Genomic DNA, 26,705 nt, shown 5'->3' with positions numbered 1-26,705 from the left:
GTGTTTTGAGCTTTAGTAAGGTTTCTTTTACGTATGTAGGTGCCCTTGTATTTGGGGCATAGATATTTAGGATTGAGAGTTCATCTTGGTGGATTTTTCCTTTGATGAATATGAAGTGTCCTTCCTTATCTTTTTTGATGACTTTTAATTGAAAATTGATTTTATTTGATATTAGAATGGCTACTCCAGCTTGCTTCTTCTGACCATTTGCTTGGAAAGTTGTTTTCCAGCCTTTCACTCTGAGGTAGTGTCTGTCTTTGTCTCTGAGGTGTGTTTCCTGTAGGCAGCAGAATGCAGGGTCCTCGTTGCGTATCCAGTTTGTTAATCTATGTCTTTTTATTGGGGGGTTGAGGCCATTGATGTTGAGAGATATTAAGGAATAGTGATTATTGCTTCCTGTTATATTCATAGTTGGATATGAGGTTATGTTTGTGTGCTTTCATTCTCTTTGTTTTGTTCCCAAGACGATTAGTTTCTTGCTTCTTCTAGGGTATAGCTTGCCTCCTTATGTTGGGCTTTACTATTTATTATCCTTTGTAGTGCTGGATTTGTAGAAAGATATTGTATTTGTGTTCTCTTAGGGTCTTTATGACATCAGTCCAGGATCTTCTGGCCTTCATAGTTTCTGGCGAGAAGTCTGGTGTGATTCTGATAGGTCTCCCTTTATATGTTACTTGACCTTTTTCCCTTACTGCTTTTAAGATTCTTTCTTTATTTTGTGCGTTTGGTGTTTTGACAATTATGTGACAGGAGGTGTTTCTTTTCTGGTCCAATCTATTTGGAGTTCTGTAGGCTTCTTGTATGTCTATGGGTATCTCTTTTTAGGTTAGGGAAGTTTTCTTCTATGATTTTGTTGAAGATATTTACTGGTCCTTTGAGCTGGGAGTCTTCACTCTCTTCTATACCTATTATCCTTAGGTTTGATCTTCTCATTGAGTCCTGGATTTCCTGTATGTTTTGGACCAGTAGCTTTTTCCGCTTTACATTATCTTTGACAGTTGAGTCAATGATTTCTATGGAATCTTCTGCTCCTGAGATTCTCTCTTCCATCTCTTGTATTCTGTTGGTGAAGCTTGTATCTACAGGTCCTTGTCTCTTCTTTTGGTTTTCTATATCCAGGGTTGTTTCCATGTGTTCTTTCTTGATTGCTTCTATTTCCATTTTTAATTCCTTCAACTGTTTGATTGTGTTTTCCTGGAATTCTTTCAGGGATTTTTGTGTCTCCTCTCTATGGGCTTCTACTTGTTTATTTATGTTTTCCTGGAATTCTTTCAGGGATTTTTGTGTCTCCTCTCTATGGGCTTCTACTTGTTTATTTATGTGTTCCTGGAATTCTTTCAGGCCTTTTTGCGATTCCTCTCTGTAGGCTTCTACTTGTTCTCTAAGGGAGTTCTTCACGTCTTTCTTGAAGTCCTCCAGCATCATGATCAAAAATGATTTTGAAACTAGATCTTGCTTTTCTGGTGTGTTTGGATATTCCATGTTTGTTTTGATGGGAGAATTGGGCTCCGATGGTGCCATGTAGTCTTGGTTTCTGTTGCTTGGGTTCCTGCGCTTGCCTCTCGCCATCAGATTATCTCTAGTGTTACTTTGTTCTGCTATTTCTGACAGTGGCTAGACTGTCCTATAAGCCTGTGTGTCAGGAGTGCTGTAGACCTGTTTTCCTGTTTTCTTTCAGCCAGTTATTGGGACAGAGTGTTCTGCTTTCGGGCGTGTAGTTTTTCCTCTCTACACGTCTTCAGCTGTTCCTGTGGGCCTGTGTCTTGAGTTCACCAGGCAGGTCACTTGCAATGGAAAAGTTGGTCCTACCTGAGGTTCCGAGGCTCAAGTGTGCTCGTGGGGTAGCCTAAGTCCTCTCCACGGCGGCAGCAACCAAGGAGATCTGCGCCGCTCTTTCCAGGAGCCTCCGTGCACAAGGGTTCCAGATGGCGTTTGGTGTTTTCCTCTGGCGTCTGGATGTGTGCAGAGTGCAGTCTCTTCTGGTTTCCCAGGCGTGTCTGCCTCTCTGTAGGTTTAGCTCTCCCTCCCACGGGATTTGGGTGCAGAGAACTGTTTATCTGGTCTGTTTCCTTCAGGTTCCGGCGGTCTCCATCTTTCATTGTGTCCCTTCGATGACAGAAATAAATCCTGTGGGTCTCTGTCTGAACTTGACAATGTGGGATTTGCTCGTTCGCTCAGAATTATTTGCATCACCAACCTAAACGAGCTCGTTTCCAAATTCCTGAATGGCACTGTCTTAATGCATCACACTCTCTCGGTCGCATAGTCCTCACGTTCAACAGTGGCTTTCAACCAGGTTCCGTTTCTTATGAACACATTCCAGGTGCTCCCCCTCAGGATTCCTTCAGTTGGGTCCCAGCTTCTGGGTAGACCTGAGACTACCCTGGCAGCTGCTGAGCACGCTTAGCCATAGCCGTCCTCTTTCCTGTTTATCTCCCACACTGACGCCTTGAAGATGGTGCTTAGGAGGAAGTGGTTAGGAGACCCACCCATGCCCAGTGCAAATCAATACGGCTGAAGGCTCAAAATACTCAAGGATCCACCACATGTAAAGTTTCACCGAACCACTGAAGTTGTGTTTTCTGTGGCGCCCCTTCCCAAGTCCCTTAGAACGATGACAAAGTGTGTGTAAACTTATCAGGGCCTAGTCATTGTTTTCTGAACTCCTGAATACACTGGAGAACGGCCCTGCTAAATTGCTATTTTATAATCCTGTTCATCGGCATCTCAAAGATGACTGTATATGAAATTAAGTCTTTTAAAATGTGGTTAAAGGTTCAAAAGGGAATTCCTTTAAACCAGATGGAAGTGGGTACTTAATAGTATGGACAAAATCTCTGTGGGATAATATTTGAGTCATTTAAATATACAAATAAGGGCAAGGAGTGTAGTTCAATAGTAGAATACTTCTCTCAGAAGGGAGAAACCATGCTTAATTCTCAGTAATAAATGAGGGGGAAAAAAAACTATCCAGGCCTGATCTCTAAAAATAACATGTAATCTATTCTGCTATTCAGTATAAATAAACAACTCAAGTTTAATTCATCAACCAATGCATACAGTTTTGCATCTTCATTGGAAAACAGACTGACCAGTCTCTGACAAATGGCCTATACCTCTTACCTACATATGAGCATTACCTTGTAAAGTTGACTACTTGGAGAACAAATGATAATTTCTTCCCATCTTACACTTGAGATCATCTAAAAATATGTTTTCCCTGGAGTGTGATATTTAGGGACTCACATCATTATGCTATGTGGCTGTATACGGTTATAAAATAGTAGGTCAGGAGTTTTTTTTTTTCTTTGCCATAGGCATTAGGTACCATCAGCCTCACACCCTTAGTCATTGATAATTCACAAGTGAACACTAAAAACGCAGTTTGTGCTACCCTATGAGTTTTGCTTCTCGCACCACAATTCTCTAGTGAATATGAGACCGTAAGTAGGTCATCATCATGGCAGAGATGATCATTTTCTTGGCAGTGCAGCCTGGGAAGCCGGGTCTGCACAACTGGCAAGTTTTCAGCAGGCTTGCCTGAGAGCGAGTAGCCATAATACAATTGGGTTTTTCCTTGAAAATGTGCAGTGATAGCCAGAGTCGAGTCTCCAAGTTTTCTTGAAATATTGTCAGTATGGTTTAAATGTTCCTAAAGATGACACCCAAGGTTTCCTTCCAACCTTGGAGATATGTAGACAGAGAGACACATGTGCCATTCACACACACACACACACACACACACACACACACACACACACAAAATACGCACATTTTTAAAATGAGCTATTGTAAGTTACACAGACACCCAAAAGGTGACTTCTAATGACTGGGTATAGGAAGAAAATTTTTTAATAAAAGAACATCAGAGAGAGTTGCAAACAAAGTGGAAGACAGACTGAGAGTCAATAACTGAGAATCATTCATAATTTGATCTCCCTGCTCATAGTTTCAGTAAGACTTTTACTAGATATTGCCAAATACTTTCAAACACAGAAGTTTCAGATCAATCATATTTTGCTTATTCGATCACATTAAATATTATGCAAATCATGTGGGACCTTATTATATGAGTATTCGGAGCTACGAGGCTCAACTTATGAACGTTTCACATTTTTCTCTCACTTTCTGTAAATTTATAGATTGGACAGCACAAAAATACCTTTTTGGAATCTGCTCTTTTGACATTCTTTCTTCATTAAATGAAAGGATGTTTATTTTTTTTAAAAAATTCAGCAAAAGTTGTGTTTCTGCTGAACTATAGGCTAGAAGCCGAAGTTTGGAAAACATTCAACCTGCTGATTTTTATCCTCTTTTTCAAAAGATGAGATGGCTGAGAGTAATTCGGACTGTTGGCTATGGAACATGGATGCATCTGTCTGCACTATTAATAAACACTTGATGGAATGAGATAACAGAAATTTTAATTTCTCTGCAAAAATGACCAAAAGGAAAATTCTTAAGACTGATAAAGTCAAATAAACATGAATATTAATAAACAACTAAAGGCTGAAGAGAAGACTATGTGGTTAAGAGCACTGGCTGCTCCTCTAGAAGACCCAGGTTCAATTCCCAGCACCCACCTGGCAGCTCACAACACCCATAAATTCAATGCCAGATGTGTAAGTCTCTCCTGACCTTTGAGGGTACTACATAGACATGATGGATATTCACCCACGCAGGCAAAACCCCATACAAACAAAATAAAAACAAATTAAGATTTATGGACTGATTATGGTGCATTGTGCATTGTATCAGTTAATTTATGGGATGGGATGCATGTGCTTGGACATTTACAATAGGCTTATGATATAGATAGAATTGTCACTCTGCTTTATAAATTAAAAAATATCAAGCCTTGAAGAATTCAAGATCAACACTAGGAATGGGGAGGTAATGAAATTTTCACAGACTAATTCATCATCATGCTGAGATTATATTCCAGACGTGAACAGGTCACAGAGGGAAGACCAGTTCTCTCTGGCCTATGCCCTAGCTCCGTTCATTTCATCAGGAAATGAGAACATCTGGCCCGTGGAGACAAAGGCAAAGGAAGTCTATGCATTTCTTCCCTTGTTCATGTAAACAGCATCCAGATGCCGCACTCCAGCTATCACAGTGTTGTGAGCCGAAAAGTAGGGATTTCTTATTCATGACTAAGGAAGGAAGCAGGGAGAAGTGAAGTGCACAGTATTTCCAACATGATAATTAATTCTCTGCAGGAAAGACCAGGAGATTTTTCCATAAGAGGGTGAGTCTTCCAAACTTTCAAATTACTTTTTTCCCCAAAGTAGATTATAAACTATTGGTGTTTGGGTAAACTACTGGGTAGGTAAAACTTTGAACATTAGTAGAGTATTCAACTTGACCGCCCTTGGTGAAAGCATGATAGGACTTTTTTTTTTTTTTTTTTTTTTTTTGGCCATATTTTGCCTAGACACGGACATAAATCTCTTTAACACAGATGATATGTGGGAAAGCAAAGATGGATTTAGAAGATCCTAAATAAGAAAATATTGACGGTTGTTCATCATCCTTAGGAGATAGGTGGATGTTTTGCAAGTCAGGGCTCAGTGACCTTGATCATCCCACTGGCTTTAAATAACGTTTATAACTTACTATTTTCATATGTCCTTATGAAAAGGAAAAATTAATACACGGTGTTCAGGAATCGCAGGCCCACTTGTTTTGCTTTGCCTTAAGACTTGACAAGCTTCTAAATTTTCTCCTGGAATGTGTATGGGAGCAGTAAGAAGCCAGGACCTCTCAGAAGCAAGTAAATATGGAACAGGGGAAACAAAGTCAAAGCCTTTTATAGCAAAGGGCAGACATTGGTCTAACTTTGCTCAGCATTACAGTTAAAAACAAAATCCTCAACCACAAACCCATTTAACCCCCAGCAGTAGCCTGCTTTACCTTGAATCAGAATAAGCCGTGTCCATCAACTGCAATACATTTTCTAGGTCAATATACAGATTCAGGACTGCAAAACACACTTCAGTCATAAGGGGTCAAGAATTTTCAAACAATTCGTAAGTTATTTGAGTCTATCTGTTCGTGTTTTCAGCCCTACCCATCTTTGCATTGTTTGCAATGATTGTTTTTAATGACAACAGGTATCTTTTACAAATGCACATAGTATTCATATTAATTCTTTGAAATTTTTACACATGTACATGATCTATGTGCATAATTCACCCCCAGGTTCCCCCTAACTCACAGACCCACCCTTGACCATTCCTTCCCAGTCCCGAATGTACCCCTCCCTCCCTCTCTCCTTCCCTCCCTCCCTGCTCCCTCCTTCCCTCCCTCTTTCCCTCTCTCTCTTTTAAGGCTCACTTAGTATAGCCTGTATTGCACATATGCTTCTGGGTATGGGAGTCACACACTTAGACAAGACTAACAAACTCCCACGAGCCGTCAACGTCAATAAGTCTTCAGTAGTGATGAGGGGCTCATGATAGAATGTTACTGGCTTAACCTGGAGCAGGTCTCATACAGGCAACCACAGCTGTGAGACAATCCTCAGCTGCCTCTAAGACTTGGAGAGAGGGAAGGTAATATAGACCTCTCATTTGTGGTTGAGTGTTTATCGTATCTCTTGCACTTTAATCAACTCCTCTAGTTTCAGTGAAAGACATGACAGTGACTTTTGCTACTTTCGTTTTAGCAAGCAATTCATTTCTATGATTTCCAAGTGATTATTCTGTCTCCTAGGAGACAATTGAAGCACTATCGTGTTTGCTTCGTGCATACTGGACGTGCTTTATACCTGCCCCATAAGCAGAGGACTCAAGAGTTGGTCTGAGGTTTGGGAAAACTTTATTGAAGAATGAGAGCTACTCATGTCCAGCACTGTACATTTCCTAGACACCGCCACCACCCTTTCACTTCCCTAGCAGCTCTCACTTACTTATCTTCTCTGTCCTGTCATCCATTTGAACCCAGAAAGAACACTTGCAAAGCTAGAATAACTATCCAGTGTGCTTACTTCCATAGCTCTGAGGTGATCCTGGCCTGAAGTTGTTTAGGATGACAGTCTTCATGAGAGGACGGGTTTACAGACGATTATGGGAATATATCACAAGTCACAGTTAGTTGAAGCTGCTGATTCTCTTTGTTATTTCTTTCCCCTAGGTTCTTTCTACTTTCATTCTTCCTTTATTTGACTTCTTTGGTTGTAAGAACTTACTTTGAAGAATGGTTTCTTTGAGAGCACCTGTGGTTTTCTGTTGTTAGGGATTTTTTAAATTTTTTTAAATTTTTTAATTTTTTTATTGGATATTTCTTATTTACATTTCAAATGTTATTCCCTTTCCCGGTTTCCTATCCATAAGCCCCTACCCCCCCTTTCCTTCTTCTATAAGGGTGTTCCCTTCCTCATCCACCCCCTCCCTTACCGCTCCCCCAATATTCCCTTACACTGGGGGGTCCAACCTTAGCAGACCAAGGGCTTCTCCTTCCATTGGTGCCCAACAAGGCCATCCTCTGCTACATATGCAGTTGAAGTCATGGATCAGTCCATGTATAGTCTTTGGGTAGTGGTTTAGTCCCTAGAAGCTCTGGTTGGTTGGCATTGCTGCTCTTATGGGGTTGCAAGCCCCTTCAGCTCTTTCAATCCTTCCTCTAATTCCTCCAACGGGGGTCCTGTTCTCAGTTCAATGGTTTGCTGCTAGCATTCGCCTCTGTATTTGACATGCTCTGGCTGGGTCTCTCAGGAGTGATCTATATCTGGTTCCTGTCAGCATGCACTTCTTAGCTTCATCAATCTTATCTAGTTTTGGTGGCTGTATACATATGGGCCACATGTGAGGCAGGCTCTGAATGGCCGTTTCTTTAGACTCTGCTCTAAACTTTGCCTCCATATCCCCTCCTATGGATATTTTTGTTCCCCCTTTTAAGAAGGAGTGAAGCATCCGCACTTTGGTCATCCTTCTTTGTAAGCTTCATGTGGTCTGTGGATTGCATCTTGGGTAATTCGAGCTTTTGGGCTAATATCCACTTATCATTGAGTGTATACCATATGTGCTTTTCTGCGTTTGGGTTACCTCACTCAGGATGATATTTTCTAGTTCAATCCATTTGCCTATGAATTTCATGAAGTCATTGTTTTTGATAGCTGAGTAGTACTCCATTGTGTAGATGTACCACATTTTTTGAATCCATCCCTCTGTTGAAGGGCTTCTAGATTCTTTCCAGCTTCTGGCTATTATAAATAAGGCTGCTATGAACATAGTGGAGCATGTGTCTTTGTTGTATGTTGGAGCATCCTTTGGGTATATGCCCAGGAGAGGTATAGCTGGGTCCTCAGGTAGTGGAATGTCCAATTTTCTGAGGAACCTCCAGACTGATTTCCGGAGTGGTTGTACCAGTCTGCAATCACACCAACAATGGAGGAGTGTTCCTCTTTCTCCACATCCTCGCCAGCATCTGCTATTGCCTTCTTTTTGTGAGGTAGAATCTCAGGGTTGTTTTTATTTCATTTCCCTGATGACTAAGGATGTTGAACATTTCTTTAGGTGCTTCTCGTCCATTTGATATTCCTCAGTTGAGGTGTTAGGGTTTTGTTGTTGGCTTTTTTCTTTATGTTTGGTTGGTTGGTTTGTTGATGGTTGGTTGGTGGTTGGTTGGTGGTTGGTTGGTTGGCTTTTTTTTTTCTTACTTTAATAAAACTGGTAGTGTATTTCCTCTTCAAGTAAATTTGCCAAGTGAACTGCATGTCTGGGAATATTTTAATCAAGAAAGGAAGGAGAGAAACACAGAGCTGAGTTTATAGAGGGCAACCCTCAGGTCCTCCATACATGAGGGGTAGCCTCAATCCCCAGAACCACAAGAAGAAGCTAAAAGAAAGAAAACAAGGCGGTAACTCCAAACACATTAAGAGTATATCAGATGGTGATGGGGAAATGTCGTTAAGAGGAACTTGACCAGAACACAAGCCAAGTTTGAATTACTCCAAGATATATGTTGACGCCCTAAAGAAGGACTAACAGTAAAATGTGAGGATAACAGAATATCACACACTAGGGAGTAGAGAGGGAAACCAGTGAAGAATTTCTTAAGGAAAGGGACAAAATTAGCACAAAAAGTCATCTAAAAGAAACGTGTTTTCTGGCCTATGGCCACACTACCCTGTTCTCAGAACCTGAGCAAAATTGAACCTGGTTAGAATGTGGATGGGAGGAAAAGGTGCTGACTTTGTAATAAACAACTCTTCTTTAAAAAGACTAACTTCTGAAAGTGACAGATCTTCAGTCATTTATTTGGAATTGGGCAAAGATATTGAATGCTACAGGAGACAGGTTTTTAGAAATATTTGAAGAGCTCTCTTCTGGGATTTTGTCTTTATTGTCCCTCTCTCTTGATTATGTATTATGTAGGAAAATAAGGTAAGGTATTTCAGCCTTGTTAGGTTTGAGGATAGTGAGGTCCAAAACCAGAGGGAGCCACTTCTTTAGGTTTCTGGTTAGTTCATCAGTAGAAGAGCCAGATCTGACTGCCTGTTAGACAAGATCCCCGAAGCTTGAGTCATTTACAGATTAAAGAGCACGGGAGAGGAGGTTGACAAAAACAACCTACTGATCAACCTGAACAAGTGTTTGTGTTCAGTAATAATATGTACGTATCTGTGTATAAGCAAAAGGGAGATGCACTCTGGGTGGGGTTGCAGATAGGAGACTAGCAGTTTCTTGTTTAGACAGAAATACCTGACAAGGAAGGGCTTATTAGAGCCTCCAGAGAACGGCTGACAGTGGAGGAGCTGACAGCTGTCGGGAGACCTTTGAAAATAGTTCTTGTTTCTTCAATTCAAATTTTCTGAATCGCCAGCAGAAATCCAAAATGACATTGTTTGCTCCCTTGCCTATTTCCTCAAATCCTCAGCACTAACAGGATTTTCCCAAAGCCTCAGCTGTTTTCCAATTCTTTTTGCTTTGGAATACATGCCCACAAACACACAGGAATTCAATTTCTTAAAAATAATTTATATGCCCTGGCTTCTATTCTGGTTAATTACTGTCAGGCCTTGCTTTGAAATATCTGGCTACTGACAACAGACAGCATGTGTCTACACACACACACACACACACACACACACACACACACACACACTCACAAATATTCGCCTTCATTTTGTGTTTCTAAGACAGATGATAAGGAGAATTTATTCAAGTAACATCTATTTCTAGTCAAAAAACAAAAGTAAATGCTGCTATCGGTAGACCTCCACTCTAGCTGACACACTTTGATAAACTGCCTCTCAGGTATCTTCTGCCAGGCATATACTACATGCTAATTTTTTTGGCTGTTGTTGTCTAGACTAACAATCTAACTTGGGAAGCAGATTTCAGGCCCCAGTGGCAGCCCCTGCTAACCTTCCCTGCTGTTCTTCTGCCCTGACACATCCATCAGGAGGACTGACCTCCCTGTGCTGCTATTCTAAGCTCACACTTCTGTTTGAATTTCTGTCTTTCTCAACAGCTAACACCAGCATTTACGAGCAGGACCATACTATTGCTATAGGTCTACGTACCATATTATTGGTGGAAAAGAAACCACTAGTAACTCCTACTGGAAAGGTATAAGGATGATTGTTTGAGACTGCAGTGAACTGGCTGAGAATGAGTATCGCTGATTCAAAGGAACACAGTCAAAAATACAGTTAAGATTCCTACTCAAAGTTGTCCTAATGAGAAACTGAACCATCACTATGGAAACACCTCTCTGTCTCTCCCTCTGGTTTTGTCTCTTTCTCTCTGTGTGCTTGTGTGTGTATGTCTGTCTATCTATCTATGTATCTATGTATCTATGTATCTATGTATCTATTTATCTATCTACCTATCGATCGATCAATCAAACTACCTATGTACCCATTATCTATCTATCTCATCCATCTTCCTCTCCCTCTCCCTTTCCCTATCCCTATCCCTATGCTCTCTCCTAGGTCTGGTTAGTGGTTACAACATCTCCTGATGTATGGAAATATGGACCGTGACTACTAAGCTCACAGCACTTCAAGCGTCTCTCCTTGTAACTGTCTCTGCTGCATGAAGTCCTTTAACAGAGTCACAAAACTTCTATCTCACCTTTGGTTGGTTCACTATTTTGCTGCTTTGGGCACCTGATAATGCTTAAGCCATTGCTCTCCCTGACACTGATACGAGCACCATCTCCATTTTCCAGATGAGAAAATGAAGGGATAGTAGAGTTGTATAAAGACAGGATCACACTCAATGTCTACTTGTCAGAAAGATCATTGAGAAGGGTACCTTATCTTTGCAGAATTTCAGTCCACACACAATACAAATTATTGGCTTGAATTTCCCTAAATAATTGCTCTCAAAATTCCCTCTGTGCTACTCTCTCCCTATGGGCTAAGTGCATTCCTGTACATTCTGATCTATATCAATCGTAATCCTTGTAAGGAAATCTACTATCTGCAAAGCTTTAATAATTTTAACAGAATTAGCTTTGTCCCAGAGATAGAAAAAAGTACTAAGTTGGCCACACTGTAAATTTAACTTTTATTCTCTTGTAGTAATTATTTTCTTTGAGGCTTACACCCTTTGTCAGGTAACCTAGGCCTAGTCCTGGAAGCTTCTAGCCTCTGTACAGTCTAATCTAGACCTAGAATGTTTTCAGCCTCTGACACTACTGAATAAGACCACCCTTTCTTATTCTTTCTGAACTCTGGCTGGCTGGTTTAACTCAGCTCTTTGGGCCCAAACTCCTCTCCAAGCTGACTGATTCAATCCAGCTTCTCTCTCTGCCACTGACTAAACTGTTCTACATGCCCTAAAACTAACTCTAGCAATCTGTCTCTTTCTCATTCTTGGCTCATTCTGTCTTCACCTATGTCTACCTTGTTCTTTCTTCACTCTGTCTCTGAAAAACTCTCCTAAGAAAACTGCCTCCTCAAGTAGTTTCCCTTTTCTCTCTGTTCTCCTGAGTTGGCCATACCCTAATCTGCCAAATGTTTCTCTGACTTCTTACTTTGTCTGCCACTTAATTAGAAATCAATTTCAAACATGGGTGTTTCCTTCTACAAACTAAAATTACCTTCATGGTTTGGGAATAAAGGTGTATGCTAAGGTTGTATCTGTATTACAGTCCAAGGGATTAAATGTGTGTGTGAAGGGCTGACCCACACTTCAACTGGAAATGGGTTTGTTTTCTTTTTGTTTTTCAGTAAATAACACAATCTTGCGTTCACAGTGTGATCAAATATTCTGCAATACTATGCTAAGTAGAAAAGAAATAACAAAGGACTAGCAACAGTAATCACCTATTGAACTCAAAAAGGCAAACAAGTTAATATTTGGCAATAGAACATGAGATGTGGTGGAGGAGTTTTCCAATAGAACTAGGTCTATAGAAGGGTACAGCCTTTTTTTTTAAAGATTTATTTATGTATATGAATGCTCTATTTACATGTATGCTTGCATGACAGAAGATGGCATCAGACAGAAGAGGACATTAAATCCCATGATAGATGGTTGTGAGCCAGTGTGTACTTGCAGGATATGAAATCAGGACCATTAGAAGAGCAGCCATTCTTGACAAAAGGCAAAGCATAGAAAAGAAAGAAGAAATAAATGCAGAACTCTCCCCGTCTCATTTTTCACTCAACTTCTAGGCTCATCATTGTCTGACTCTGACCAGATGCTAAACTATAAAGAAAGTAGGATGAGACAGGACTCAAAGTTGCATAAAATGTAGCTCTATGGACTAACAGAGGACAACAAAGTGGTCCCTCATCATTTCTCATCAAAATTGTCCTTCAAGAAATCATTTAGGGAACTTTTTACTAGTAATAGGAGCTGCCATCTTTAGAAAACATATGGTCATTGAACCTAAAGCAGACTATAAGAAGCTCAGAGAGACATTGAAGAGTGCTAGTGTGCCAAGCAGGGCAGATCTGTGAGGTCCCTCTTATTGGGACATTGTTTACCATTGCCTATGGAAGTCAAGAACTATCATTGTCCTAAAATGCTGCCATGTCAAACAGGATTAAAGCTTCAAGATATGGTCACAGATAATCTATTTTAATGAAAAGTAGCCAGAAACATTGCGTGTCTGATCCTCGAACATAATTTATTTTTTCTTGGTAAATTGGGTAGAACACAGAATTAAGTGGAATTCTATAAACTCACCTACCTTGCTGTTTTCTCATTTACTACCAGGTTGGTTTTCAAAGGAATAGTTATTAATGCTTCTAAATTTGACCTCCAATTACATGGTATTTTAATATCCTGACCCACAGACCCAAACCTAACAGATAATTTTTTGTGATGTGGTTATCTCAATGGGCCTGCTCCTGTGGTGACCAAGCCTCACCCTGGGAATAGATTATTCCCATTAGAGTGGAATTAATGTTTTGAAGCACCGCGGCTCCATTTTATAAATTGGTTCTCCATGGTACATGACATGCTATGGAGCCATCAAAAACAGTTGCATAGCTCTGAGTCATAAAAGAAAAATAACTGGACTCCAGGAAAATAGAAGCTAAATCAAGATGCAGTGATAGAAATAATCTTCACAGGACCAGAAGGGTTGGAGATAGTACGCATATAGAATTTGTGTAATTTCTGTCATCAGTGCCATTATAACTTATTACAACAGTATTCTGTGATGCCATTCCCTCTGTCTAGAAGGTATTGCTTATGTAGTCCACAAAGAAATACACAGGACTGCACCTATGCAGCCTTTCCAAAGGAGTTCAATCTAAGTTTCTTTCCTGGTAACCCAGTGTAGTTCCCCATGGTAGTGTCTTTGCTGATTCCTCTTCAGTCAGGCCATATTGGCCAGCAGTGGAACCACTGACACCTTGGCATTTGTTCAGCACCTGAGATCTAAGTGGACCAAAGTTAGTTTGGCATTTCTTACTTTCTCCTATACTTGCCACATAGGCATATACATATGTATTTAAATAACGGCACCAAAATAAATAGTCCACTTCTCTCTACCATTCATCTTCGAAAGCATAAAATGGAACAAAAGAAAAACAGAACAAAATCAAACAAACAACAAAAAAGAAAAACATGAAAAGAGAAGTTTTCCCAATAATTTCCTGTTTATAAAAGCAAAATGAAAACCAGAGGCATGTGTTCCAGGAAAGAAAGACATCTTAACTAAAAGGCAAATTCAAGACATGCATTAAAATCAGAAGGTCAGTTCAATGTTGAAGAACAGAAAGTCTGGACAAAAGAACATGCAAACTACTGTGAGGGAGCACGGCAGGAACGCAAGCAGGAGCACAAGTGGGAGCACAAATGAGCAGAAAACGCATCCCTTCAAGGCCAGTGATGGCAGCATTCTCAAGTACAGAATGTAAGACGGGCGTGCTCGAACAATTTATGGTAATTAGGAACATGAAACCACGGTAGGCAAATCAAGAAGATTTTTCAAGATTCTATAGAAAGAGCTTAAGATTTTTATTATGAGAATCTTTTAACTCTTCCCATCTAGTAATTTCCTTAGGAATATTCATGTTTCTCTGTGTGTATCAGTTACAAGGATAGGGTTCCACTTTTGTCTAACTTGTCAAACATTCGGACATAACTTGTGTTTATATTTGCTGCATTGTGTTAGCATTGTTTTCATTTGTAATATAATCTCTTAGTTTTTTGTATTCAAAAACCACCAATTTTGCTTTATTACTTTGTCCCCTCCACAGAAAGCTCAAGAACCAAGAATTTATTCTCTAGAAGGCTTGAGACTCATGAGAGGGAGCACACAACTGCCACTGTTAATGACATTCTGCTACACTTGCAGGCAGGAGCCTAGTCTAACTGTCATCAAAGAGGCTTCACCCAGCAACTGATGGAAACAGATGGAGAGACTCACAGCCAAACATTAGGCAGAGCTTGAGAAATCTCTCAGAAGAGGGGGAGGAAGGGTTGAAGGAGCCAGAGGGGTCAAAGGCACCCCAAGAAAACCCACAGAATCAACTAACCTGGGCCCATAGAGACTTACAGATGTAGAACAGCCAACAGGAGAGCATGCATGGGACTGACCTAGGCCCATTCTGCACATATGTAACGATGAGTCTTCAGGTAGGACTCCTAACAGCAGGATCAGGGACTGTCTCTGATTCCATTGTTAACCTTTAGGGCCTTTATCCTAACTGGACTGCCTTGTCTAACCTCAATAGGAGAAGATGCACCTAATTTTACTGCAACTTGATTTGCCAAGGTTTATTGTCATCCATGGGAGGCCCCCCCTTTCTGAGGAGAAAGGGAGGAGAGGTGGATAGTGGGTAGAGGAGGGGGTGGGAGGGACTAGGAGGGCAAGAGGGAGGGAAGGCTGCGATCAGGATGCAAAGGAAATAAATAACCTAATTAGCTTTTAAAGGAATTTATTCTCTAGGAGGTCTCCATCAAGTGTGCATCTTATTTTATTCATTGCTTCTTGCCTCTTTACTATTTGCACTCCCCGTATTTTCTTTGGGCTCATTCTGTTGCTGTTCGCCCAGAATGAAACTATGCACCCTGGTGTCAGGATCTAAATCCATTTCCTTCCACTTGGGCTGTGATGACTTGGCCTCCTGGAGGTGACATGCCTCCTTGTCGACAGAATCATTGCTAGTTTTGCTCAATGGGAAGAACTGGAAGGGAATAAATGAAAGAAAAAGAGGAAAGCGAAAAGGGAGCTGTTCACTTATTTTTATTTTATTTACTATTTTATTTTGCAACAGATCACTCCATATGGCCTGTCACCCTGGGCACAGTGATTGGTCACAGGTTCACCTTATCCAAACGGTCCTGCTATCAGCCTTGTTGGGCCTTTTCAGGAGCACCTGTCAGACTGTTGTCCCAATGTATATGCCTGCGTCTCAGCGACTCGGAAACTCTTCCCAACTGCTGAGGTACTAGCACCTGCGTGGTAGAGCCATCTCTTCAGAACGCGGAGCTCCATTTTTCCAGGATCTTCCTCAGAACTCATGATGCACTGGTCTCAGGCGCGTGAGTGGCACTTTCACTGGAGCTTTGTTAACTATACATGGGTGGGTCCCTTGGTGAAGCTTCTGGTTCCTCAGCAGCTTCCTAATGAGATTCCTGAGCTCAACTGCATACTATGTCTCCAGCCCTGAGGATATCTACTATTTTCAGTCATGACCACATCCGATGTTCCCAGGGCCTTCTTTAGTTCCCCCTCACCCAATCAACAGATCCCCTATTAAAATGCTTGGTGAAGTTTCTTTTGTTGGATAAAGCTCAATGGATATAAGCAGGCCGTTTTATTCATTTTACTCTTGTTTCTTGTAAACATTTAAAGATCATTCTCTGTCGCCACTTCCTTGCTAACCTGTATAGCAGGAGAAAATGTAGGAACCAAATCCCCCTCAATAATTAGCTTCAGTTTAAAAATGGACGAGAATTTCCTTCTCTAGCACTGAAGAACTGAAGCTATTACTAAATCAGAGACCAGATGGAGAATTCCAAGAAGCCTATGGGTGAGTTCTGTTCTGGTGCTTTGGGTATATAACATGCTCAGCGGGTGTCTGATATTCTTAAGGGGTTCTGGGAATGCACCAAAGAATTAATTGGAAATCCTTTTTTTAAAAAAGAAACTATTAGTTTATTAAATCGCTGACCTAATTCTTGCCATTTTTATCTCATTTTTTCTTTCTGATTAAACTTAATTATATTAAGATAGATGATTGACCTCCATATTCCTATTTCCATACTAGCCAGTGTTTTATCAAGGATTGGATTTCAAAAGGTGGTTTTTGACAAGAAAAGATACGGACCATGTGGAGGGATTTCAACACTTAGAAGCCAATTAAAGAAAACCATGATCTTAAAGACCACTTACATAAACTTAAAAAGACAGCTAATGGTAAACCAAATTGATGAGCTTACACATTCTCAGACAGTGACTCTAAACTAAGGCTGGTCCTCGGAATAACTTATGTCAACCAGCGTCTCATTCTTGGAGCCTACCAGATATTAAGTTTAGGTATGTACCCACCCTGAAAGCTCTCTGAATTTGGAAGGTCTTTACAGACTTCTTTTGAAACCACTGCACTGGTTCTTAATGTTCAAATCATTGTGCAGTCTTGTGGGTTTTTTTTTTTTTTTTTTTTGGTTCTTTTTTTCGGAGCTGGGGACTGAACCCAGGGCCTTGCGCTTCCTAGGTAAGAGCTCTACCACTGAGCTAAATCCCCAGCCCAGTTTTGTGTTCTTAATATCAATCCAACTTTTCCCCTGTGCTTCTTTTCTGCTTCATGTGCCTCAATATCAAAATATTTCTACCCCATGAGTCATTTGGAAGCAAAGTCTTCAGGAAGGAAAGGCTTAAAAACCTCATGGCTGAAGTCATCCTCCCAAAATATATCCCTTATTCTGCATATGATGTCCCTGCCTGTGCTCCCCTGAGGATGGTGATAGTGGTAGCCTTCGGAAATCAACATGTTTGGCCACATACTTCTATTTTATAAATGCGGAGTAAGTCGGGATGCCAAATGGCAGTGTCATAATCCTTCTGTTCTCTGCTAACCCATTGCCTTATGGACTCAAATATGCTTCTCTTGAAACAGATGGCTCTCCCTACTCTCCAGGTTATTACATAAAGTGATGAGGGGCAGCTGATTGGCTGTTCCTGATTTCCAGGGAGACGAGCATAATCCATATGACAGGACCACAGGTGCAGACAGCCAACTCGGCTTCAGAATCAGGCTTACCTGAATTTCAGCCTTAGCACTGCGTCTTTCTGATCATGAGCACAGGCACCTCGTTTGCCATCTCTTTCTTCTGTAAAAATGACCAGAAGTATTATCCCCTTCACATGCTCATTAGAAATTATACATATACAAGTAAATATATATGTACAACACATATTTATACATTTCATATATGCGTGATATATATAATCAAAGAACTGAAAATGCACAACCAAAAATTTGCTTTCTTAAAATTTATATGGAAAAATCAAGACTTTTCCCAAACTTCCTTATCAATGGCATTCACTCTGAAGGACCACACACGATAACATTTAAAACCAGCAAGGGTGGCAATCCTTTCTCAGGAGCTCATACCTGTTACACACTAGCCAGCACAGACTTAATCCTTAGTCTGGAGAAGGATTGTGTTTACTTCATGAACTCACTAGAATTTTTGCTGATAGTCCAAACAATCCATTTGAGTGTGTGTGTGTCTGTGTGTCTGTGTGTGTCTGTCTCTGTGTGTATCTGTGTGTCTGTCTGTGTGTCTGTGTGTGTCTGTGTCTGTGTGTATCTGTGTGTCTGTCTCAGTGTCTGTGTCTGTGTGTTTCTGTGTGTGTGTGTGTCTGTCTGTGTATTTGTGTGTCTGTCTGTGTGTCTGTGTGTGTGTATCTGTGTGTCTGTCTCAGTGTCTGTGTCTGTGTGTTTCTGTGTGTGTGTGTCTGTCTGTGTATTTGTGTGTCTGTCTGTGTGTCTGTGTGTGTGTCTGTGTCTGTGTGTATCTGTGTGTCTGTCTCAGTCTCTGTGTCTGTGTGTTTCTGTGTATGTGTGTATCTGTCTGTGTATCTGTGTGTCTGTCTGTGTGTCTGTGTCTATGTGTTTCTGTGTGTGTGTTTGTGTGTGTGTGCACGTGCATGCACAGGTTTATTCATAACATGAAATGGAAAAAAGATGCTAAACTTCAATATGATCTCAAAATGATTTTAAACAGAGCCACTGGTCCCTCCCCCTTTCCATCCATCTGTGCAGAGATAGCTACACATGGGACTTCCTTCACAGTACTGTTCTGTTTTCACCCCAAACGTCTCCTGTTCCCAGTAATGTGACCTTTGTCTCCAGCTTCTGGTTGGCCATGTTTTGGACTAGGTTTCTACTATGTTAATACTTTAGGTCATTTCCACTGTTTTTCATAAAACAAAATGGCTTCTCCCTCAGACATGTTTTTTTTATCTGAATTCATTTCTGATCATATCTTTTCAGGTATTCCTTCCTTTCTGCAAAGGCAGCATTAAGGAAGTGTGGGGACCAGAAAGTGGCTCGGCGATTCTAGGGCTTCCTGTTCTTGCAGAGCACAGGAGCTGAGTTCCCAGGTCCAAGCTTACAAAGGCCAAAACCACCTATAACTCTAGTGCCTACGGTCTGATGCTTTCTCCAAGCTTTATGGGTACCTGCACTCACATGAACATACCTACACACAGACGTGCATAACCATGTAATTAAAATCAAAGTAATACAATTTTTAAAGATAAAGGTTAACTTTGGAACTCAGGCCAGCTTGAGTTTTAGTCTCAGTTCCACCCTTTACATCTGTGTGATACCGAGAGGGGTATTTCTTTGTATTTTAATCATCTCTCCATAAATAACATGCTCTATAGAACCACAGAATTCTTGAAGAGAAAAAGTGGTACAAGCCACAATCTCAAAGATGATTGCCTTTATATCTTATCAGTACTACTTTTCTTGCATACATCAATGTATAAACTTATATGTATACATAAATGTACACATACATATACACATGTATAGTCAGTTCTGTTTGTATCTCGTTGTTCACTTCAATTAAATCTTCTTCTCCCAAAAAATCAAGCTTAACTTTTCCCAGATTTCACACTGACTCTGTTCAAGACTCCTTGATCGTTTATCGGTGAGTGCCTTTGAGCCCTTGTTGCCATGAATGTTATTGTAAGAACTATCAAAATACATTGATTACCTTGTGGACTTTGTGGGGGCCAGGCAATCAGGAGCATCATGGTTGGGTTCACGGTCTCTAACAAGGTTGCATGAAGCACTTGTCTGGGGCTGCAATCACTTTGTGGTTCTGTTGAAGATGGAAAACACAAAACAGTATCTGCTATGGATCCCATTTCAGGAGCCAAGCCAGTGGTTTAAAGTACATTCACAATATAATGTATTGTTACTTACAAGAGGCTCACAGTATGACCCTTCCCCTATAAGATAAGCTAGAGCTAGATTAGAATCAAGTCTGACTTGAGGACCGAGTGATGTAAAGGTCACTCTCTTAGCCACTTTTCTCACTGTTGTGAGCAGTACCTGCTAAGAAGCAACCTAAAGGAAGAGGGTTTTATTTCAATTTACAGCTCATGAGAATACAGTTTATCACAGTGAGGAAAGCGGGTTATGAAAGTGAAGTAGCTGATCACATTGCATCTATAGTCAGGAACCTGAGAGCAATGGAGATGTAGATGATATATAGGTGGGTGGATGGACAGATGGAGGGCAGACAGATAATATATAGATGATACAGATAAATATCAGTCCAGGATCCCAGCCCACAGAACTGTATTACCTACACTTGAGACATATATATATATATATATGTATGTATATATGATGGATCTTTATACATATAGATAGTTAAATTGATAGACAGATAGATAGACAGACAGATAGATCGATAGACAGGAGAGATAGATATAGATAGATATAGATAGATATAGATAGATATAGATATAAATAGCAAATATATACTTGATATACAGATGTTATATAGATGATGATATAAATATAGATGATAATATAGATACAGATACAAATGATATAGATATATAGATATAAATGTTATAGATATATCAGTTCAGGACCCCATCCCAGGGAACAGTATTACCATATTTGAGATGCACCTTCCATCACAACTAACTTGACATAAATAGTCCCTCACAGATATTCCCAGAGTCTTGTCTCTTTGGTGAGTCTACATCCTTCAAGTTGGTAATCAATATTAGCCCTCACCATCAGTAAAGGTAGCCTAACTTATTATATCTTCACCAGGTGATACTCTATCCTGGGACCAAACAGAAATGACCTACAGTGAATCCCAGATTTCCGTGACACTTTATGTATTTTCTAGAGGCTGACACATTCCTCTTGTGTCAGAGCACTGTGCCACCTAGTCCAGCAGGGACGTTTTGGACTCAGAATCCATTTGTTCTACACATCCACTGTATATATGGGCGGTTCCCATATTACTCAAGAGGAATCCTCTGTGCCTGCAATTCTAATTGCTTTTTAATTGTTCCTGCAACCTCATTTTTGCCTGTTCTGGGTTCCAGAAAGCTGATGTACATGTCAAGCTGACATTGTCCCCTCACAGCTCTCGCCATCCTAAGCTCTGGCAGAGAATCCAGTGGACAACATGACTATGACCTTGGAGTCTTTGTCCCTAACTCCTTCCTAGACTGATGGCATCTCTAGCAGTGACTCCACCAAAGTCCACAGCCTATGTGGGCAGGTTCTATGCACAGCTCTCCCCTCTAGGTTCCTGTAGCACCCTGTTGCCTCCTGTTCAAGCTTATATTGCTGACCATTCTGCTTTACTACCTCTGGGGTGCTCCATTGGTATCTTTCTTCCTAAACCCTACTTATAACTTTGTAGCCAGTCCTATGTTAAACCCCCCTCCATTGCTCTGCTTGGACTACCACTGCGATCTCCCAAGATCTTAACTATGGAGTGATGCCTGCAGCCACACACCAACAACAAGGCAGAGTTACAGGTAATTAAAACAATCCCCATTGAATTGCTCCACGGTTATTTGCTTAGTGACTGGCATCAGTGTTCATTTCTGCAATAGCTATACAAGGGATCGTTTACTGCTAAAATCTCCAAGAGCTGAATGTTAACAGATTGAAGATCGTCAATTAAAACCCACTAAAACTTATGATGAATTACAAGAAGTCCTTTGTATCAAGTGCTGAATGGCAAGTATCATATCGAATTATTTATGTGTATTTTAAATTGTTTTCATCTTTAAACCACTCTATGTGGTATTTTTTTTATCGATTGGCAGATCTGGAACCAGGCTCAGAGACAGAAATGCTGTACATCATAGAGGACATATAAGCAGGCAGCTAGAGCATTGCTTTGCAAACTCAGACAGGACTCAGATCTCAGTCACTTAATGTCCCTTAATGAAGAAATGGCTATAACACAGCTATGCTTTTCTTTATGTGAAAAGTATTTGCCAATTTCTGATTGTTGTAAGTGGGCAACTGAGAAAATAAAGTAAACAAAAACCCACAGGAGTTTCATAAATTCTAGGCTTCGTATTTGCTTTTGCAACTCATGGGAACTGGAGGTATTGTAAAAGTTAAGTGTGATGCACAAGCAAAGGCATGCGAGCACACACACACACACACACACACACACACACACACACACACAAACAGGCATGCACAGACTCACACTAAAGCACAGGCTTGCATAGGAGTCCACCTCTGGTGTTTAGTGATTCTCTGCTGAGAAAGGGTTAATCTTATCCTCCTTATAAAGCTCCTTATAAATAATGATTGTGTTTACACAACCTGGAAGTAATGAATTTTTCCCTGAATGAGCCGTTGTTTGGGCACAGTGTAAACAGAGCCTGTGTTGGGAAGAGGGTGTCTTTGTCTGGCGAAGCTCTGAGTGCTTAAGCAGCTGCTTGGTTTCACTCCAGAGGTGTTTGCATTTCATTGACAGATGGAGTCATTTCCAAATTGTTTTCAATCAATACATACCAGACAAGTGGTGGAGAATCATCTCTTAAGGGGAAGTGAGGGGGGCGGGGGGCGGGGGGCGGGGAGACAATCAAGTCATTGTGTCGTATTTAAAAAAAAAAAAAAAAAAAAAACGTAAAATTTTAGCATGTTTCTAACTGATTACCACAAAAGTCACAGGGCTGTGAGACCAGATGCCATGTTCATATTTAACGCTGCTTTTTAAAAGTGAGATTGGGTGTCATTGGTGTATTCTTGTTGGTCTTCCTTTCCCTTAGAAAAGGCACTCTGTGTGTGTGCACCATTGTTTGTGGACAAACCGATGCTCAGATTACTGTGGCCTCTCTAGGAGGCATAAAATTCCACGTGTAAGTGCGGGATATGCTTCGTACAGCAACGATCCCTTTGGTGTTTGACTGAAGTCTACGACACATTCTTACGGCATTTTCTTGTGACTGTGTTCACGGGAGTTCAAGCACACATTAACATATTCTCTAGTTTTCTTTTCTACCATCCATTTTAGCCTCATGTCTTTCTGACTTGAAGTCAGATCCTTCAGAGAGAGCAGCTTGAAGGAGAGGTTGCTAAAGATAGCCTCTCTAATCTATTCACTCTTTTCTTCTGTCTTTTCTTTCTCTCTCTTTGACTTTTGCCTAAGACAACTTTATTTCATATTCTTCCTGAAGATGCTGGATGAATGGAATAACGGATGTGATGGGTTTTCGTCACTATAGTAAGATACCTGAGATAATTATAAGGAGCAAAGGTTATCTGGGCCCATTGTTTAGAGGTTACATTCCACAGTTGGGTGATCTATGGCTTTTAGTACTCCATTTAACTGCTACATAACAATGGGAGAGAGGGAGTGAGGGAGGAAAGGAGGAAGGAAGGGATGGAGGAGTACAGAAATCGCTTATCTTGTAACCAGTAAACAAAAGAAAGAAAAGAGAACAGGAGTTTCACAATCCCATTCAAGAACATGTTTCCAGTGACCTAAGACCCTCCCATGAGGTCTAGTCTTATGAAGCCTGTCATTTCCTAATAGTACCACTCTAGGGACCGAGTCATGAGAAAACATTCTGGCAAGTTCTTAGGAAATCTTTTGCTTCAGTGTATCTCCAGTGTTATTTCACCATACCTGCTTTCTGTTGACAGACCACTAACCTATCTAAATTATATTGCTTGGAGATCACAGTGGACTCTCACATATTGGGAGCATCAATATAGGGGAATGGCAGGATACGACTCTCAGACGCCAAGACTGCTCTTAGCTGATGGCCCTTGGCTATCACCCTGATGAGTTACTCCTCTCAACTGAGAGACGGACCTGTTTCCACCAAGTCCATATCACATTCCTGGGGCAACCTATATCTGAAGACTTCTGACACAAAGTAGATTACATGGTAGATTATAAACTTGAGTGACCAACAGGGCAAGAAACAACTCTTCCAGCAGTGTGGGTTGATGATCTTGCCATCTGGGCCATTTGCCCCAGCAGACCCCCAAGTTGTTAGATGATTGGTAGGAACAGGGACATGCCCAAGAAGAAAGCTCAGCTTTATAAATCTAAGACAGGGCCGTGTTCTCTGTGGTAGAGAATTTTACAGTTTTCTGAGAACTGCTTAAGAGTCCTACTTACACTTGTTAAAGATTAAGCAATTGACGATGAAGCACAAAGTGACCGTGACATTCAAAGCTCTGCACCGGAACTATGCTCTTGTCAATCCAATCGTACAAAGCTGAAGGTTCCTAGAACCAATGCAATGGATGCCAAAAATGAAACATCTAAGATCAAACCCAAGCATGGGTTTTGCCTGATGGTTTAGGACCATAATACTAGCTAATTAAAATGGTGCTCCTCAAATTAGAGCTGGAGATTTCCATTTTGGTTAAACCTCTTCGAAACAAAAAGAATCTCAGATCGTGCCCAGAGGTGTGTCTGGTGATTTCAAATCTTGTCGAGTTGATGATGAAGACTACACATAGGCCAATGATCTAGTTCACGGTGTAAGTTGTCTCCATTGGACTTTTCCTTTTCTAGAAGGAACAATGACTCCTTTTGACTTGCCAACACATACACTCTAGTGTGACTTTGACGTTCTATCAATAGGATCTCCTACTCGCACCTTTACTTAAGCTTCAAAAGCTTAAAACTCTAGCCTAGACAGGATTAGCATGGAGTATTGCGCTAGACCAGTGACACTTGGTGACTTAGACACTTAATGGCTAAGGAGTGCTGGGCAGGGCCATGGAATCCCCTGAACATGTCACTCGAACCAGTGCTAAGTGGTCTGAGGATAGGAAGAGACCAAGGATCTGAAAAAGGGAAGCTCAAGGGATCCATATCTGATTTCATAGGGCCTGGATAAGGCTGTCAACATCATTGGAAAATGTAAACATCCCAGAAGGCCTAGCTAATATAGCCTGTGCAGATACAGCAAAGGCAAATGTTACCCAGAAATAATAGCCACCAAGCATGTGCATCCCAATGTCATAATAATGACTCCCCGAGAGGCTGAGGGAGTTTGGACTTCAAAACAGCTCCCTCCTTACCCTCATAGTTGATTTGACTTTAAATGACTTTAAGCTCTGAAAGGAACTACAAGTTTTAATTCCCTGCTGTGATCGAAGCCAGAAAAGAACACATTACCTTTCAATGACAGGTTTAAGAGGTTTCCAACCTCAGCAGAAACAGTGTCACTAGAGCTAAGCAGAACTCAGCCACACAAAGTGCGAATCTGTATTTCTGAACAGCTGACGTGTGACTATTTCAAAAACCTTAACACAGATAATCTTCTGTGTAGATGCCCTGACACGCTGCTCTCAGAACTTTCCAGAACTGACTCATAATTAGCCATCTCGGGCTGTTCAACCAAGAAGGAGGGGATAACTTTATCTCGCTTTAAGATTCTGAGTTGATGTTTTCCTTATCATGTAAACGTCTTTTAATGAGTCACTTATTGACATAAATACTTGTTCTTAGGATTTGCCCAAACCTATCCTTGCTTATTCCTGGTTAGAATGTAAAATCGTTGAAACACTGGAGGAAAAGAAAAAAAAAAAAAAAAGCCAAGTTTCAACTAAAGTTAAACATGGAATTTTTTTTTTTACCATGGGACCCACCAAATTCCACCCCTAAGCACACACCAAAAATCACTGGAAACAGATGTTCAAATAAAACTTGGTGTACCAACAGCCATAATGGCGCTTTCAGGGTAATAACCTGCAGGTGGAAACTACGCAAATCACATCAACAGATGAATGGATATAAAAAAAATAATGTGGCCTGCCCACACAGTAGAATAGTATTCAACTATTAAAAGGAAGGAAGGCATGAGGCGGGGTTCATGCCACAACATAAATGAACTCAGGCTTCATAGGAACGAAGCAGGCACAAAAAGTTAGAGACTGAATTTAGTTTAATGTATTTGAAATTTTCAGAATAGGCAGATCTCTAAAGATGGCAAGATTAGGGGTTTGCAGGAACGAGGGCGAAGGGGGAGTTAGAACTGATTGCTTAGTGAGTAATAAACTTCCCTTTGGGCATAAAGAAACAAGTGGGGGCGATAACACTGCAATTTCCGGCATGTTCTTAATGCCTCTGACTCGTATCCTTTCAATGGTGAAAAACAACAAGCCTTACCTGACATTTTAGACAATGAGTGGATATCTGTCTCGTTTCCCAAAACCTCTCTTGGGCCCGTGGAAATTTTTCTGCGGTACTCACGGAAATGGGTCAACGGTTTGCCCTTGTGGGAAGGAACCCAAGTCTCTGATTGCACCAAGCAAAACTGGTCAGCTGTTTTACAAGGAAAACAGCTGGCACCGAAGCCCAGGCTCTTTAAAGAGCTGGGAACGGAGCCTCCTCCGCAGGGTGAGTTCAAGCTGAAGAGCTGTGATTCCCTGCTTGCCAGGTTGTGTGGGCCACACCCAGCTACTAATAAGTTGTTCCAAACTTTACATGCCCCATCTTAATAACTAGCTCTTCTCCCACCTTGGAGGTTCCCATAATCATGTGGCTACTCAAATGAGAAGAGCAGAAACCACTGGCAATTTGGAGACGAGACAGAGTCCAGAAAAGGAAGCAAAGTCAGGAAAATATAAATTTAACTTGAGGTGTTCCATGAGCACAAGGCAGAGGCTTAGAATGAGGGCTTGTTCTAAATGTCCAAATGGAGAAAATAGTAGTGTCCCTGGAATGGAGCCATGTGGGGAAAGAAATTTCTAGAGCAGAGGCTAGACTCTGGTGTCCTGGATACATGCCAATTTATGA

At 40.9% G+C, this 26,705-nt stretch overlaps 2 long non-coding RNA genes across 3 annotated transcripts in view; one reads left to right on the top strand and one right to left on the bottom strand.

Moving 5' to 3' along the window:
* Positions 1 to 26,331, bottom strand: part of LOC148004639 (uncharacterized) — a 41,197-nt gene extending 14,866 nt beyond the window's left edge. Inside the window, exons 1-4 of one of the 2 annotated variants that reach the window (XR_015626116.1) lie at positions 26,076 to 26,242; positions 19,653 to 19,760; positions 17,684 to 17,753; positions 15,648 to 16,305 (exon numbers count right to left, since the gene is read on the bottom strand). This is a non-coding gene — a long non-coding RNA (uncharacterized LOC148004639). Of the gene's footprint in view, positions 1 to 15,647; positions 16,306 to 17,683; positions 17,754 to 19,652; positions 19,761 to 26,075 lie in introns of those variants that run through there. The other variant, XR_015626115.1, reaches the window with a different exon arrangement.
* The window catches only part of LOC148004638 (uncharacterized), a 266,612-nt gene that overhangs the window by 59,300 nt on the left and 180,607 nt on the right, over positions 1 to 26,705 (top strand). The gene's annotated exons all lie outside the window — the stretch shown is intronic.

Source organism: Rattus norvegicus, chromosome 7 (genome assembly GCF_021556685.1).
Source record: "Rattus norvegicus strain SHRSP/BbbUtx chromosome 7, alternate assembly SHRSP_T2T, whole genome shotgun sequence".
NCBI classification, from domain to species: domain Eukaryota; kingdom Metazoa; phylum Chordata; class Mammalia; order Rodentia; family Muridae; genus Rattus; species Rattus norvegicus.
The sequence above is the reverse complement of the archived record's forward strand: the minus strand, read 5'-3'. Positions and strand labels throughout refer to the sequence as shown.